The sequence below is a fragment of the Elephantulus edwardii genome, unplaced genomic scaffold (genome assembly GCF_000299155.1).
Source record: "Elephantulus edwardii isolate Elephantulus edwardi_28Jun2011 unplaced genomic scaffold, EleEdw1.0 scaffold00098, whole genome shotgun sequence".
Classification (NCBI taxonomy): domain Eukaryota; kingdom Metazoa; phylum Chordata; class Mammalia; order Macroscelidea; family Macroscelididae; genus Elephantulus; species Elephantulus edwardii.
The window spans coordinates 839622-841076 of record NW_006399848.1 but is presented as its reverse complement, the minus strand read 5'-3'; positions in this window follow the sequence as shown (position 1 = coordinate 841076).

Here is a 1455-nt window from a genome sequence, read left to right as displayed (position 1 = left end):
ACAGTTTTAGTTTACTTGGCTCCACAGTCAACACTCTTGGTACCAGCAGCCAGGAAATCAAGAGGTGAATTGCATTGGGAAAGTCAGCTGTCAGGGACCTCTCCAGAGTACTTAAGAGCAATGATGTCAGGCTGGAGACTAAGCTGTGCCTCATCCAGGCCATAGTCCTCACAATTGCATGCTATGCATCAGAGAGCTGGACAATGACTAGAGATAATAGAAAGAGAATTGATGCCTTTGAGCTGTGGTGCTGGGGAAGAGTATTAATAGGAGAACAAATAAGTTTGTTCTGGAGAGGGTGAAACTGGGATGCTCGTTGGAGGCAAGGATTTTGAAGCTTCATCTGACATACTTTGGGCAAGTTGTAAGGAACGACCAGTCTTTAGAGAGGAACATCATGGTTGGGACTGTGGAAGGACAGCACAAGAGAGGAAGACTGTTGATGAGATGAATCTATTTAGTGATTGGGGTAATGGGAGAAGATGTGTCAGAGATAGTGAGGTTGGTAGAGGATAGAGCAGGGTTTAGGGCTATTGTACATAGGGTCGCAAGCTACTCGATGGCACATAACAACAACAACCATGAGCTGTAGGGAGCTCTGGTGACCTAGTGGTAAGAACTTGTACTGCAATCCTGAATGCACATGGTTAGTTAGAATCCTCAAGGTGCTCCGTGGGAGAAGGATGAGCAATCTCCTCCAGTGTGATTAACTGCTTCTGAACACCTGTGGGAGGTTCTGCTCTGAGTCAGTTCTGACTCAATGATACTTGCTGCCACCACCACCACCACCACTGAGTTGTAGTTGAATCAATGGTACCTAACAACCAGCAATATAGAAGAAGAAAGATGGCAGCCCCCTCTGTTATGATGTGCATACTTGGAAACATAATAGAAGGTTGCTGTGAGCTGAAATAGACTCTGTTACTATGAGCTTTTGTGCTTTGACTAGACATATGGTAAAATTCAAAGCAAACACCTAGAAAAGCCACACTGAATAACCCATTATTATACAATGTATTGCCTGTGAATACAGAAATTCACATTCACCACGATAGGCAAATATCCTAAAGGTGCTTTCTGGCTATTTTACTCATTTCAAAAGGACCGTTTTTGCTATTGAATATGTGAATGTATTTATCATTAAATATTTCATAAATTTGTTGGGCAAAAAGGTTTTTTGTAAATATTTTTTATCAGGTTAAGGAAATTATTTTTAGTTCTTTTTAGGTGAAAGATTGATCAAAGCGTTAAGCATCCCAACACTGCAAAATGATGTCTTTGAAAGCTTTAAAAAATAATTTAGGGGGAGCTCTGCTGGCCTAGTGACAAAGAAGCTGCACTGTAATCCCAAAGGTGTGCAGTTCAAATCCACCAGATGCTCTGCTGGAGTAGGAGGGGCAATCTTCTCTTGTGCCAATCAGATCCAATTCAATGGTACTCAACAAGAAAAGAAAA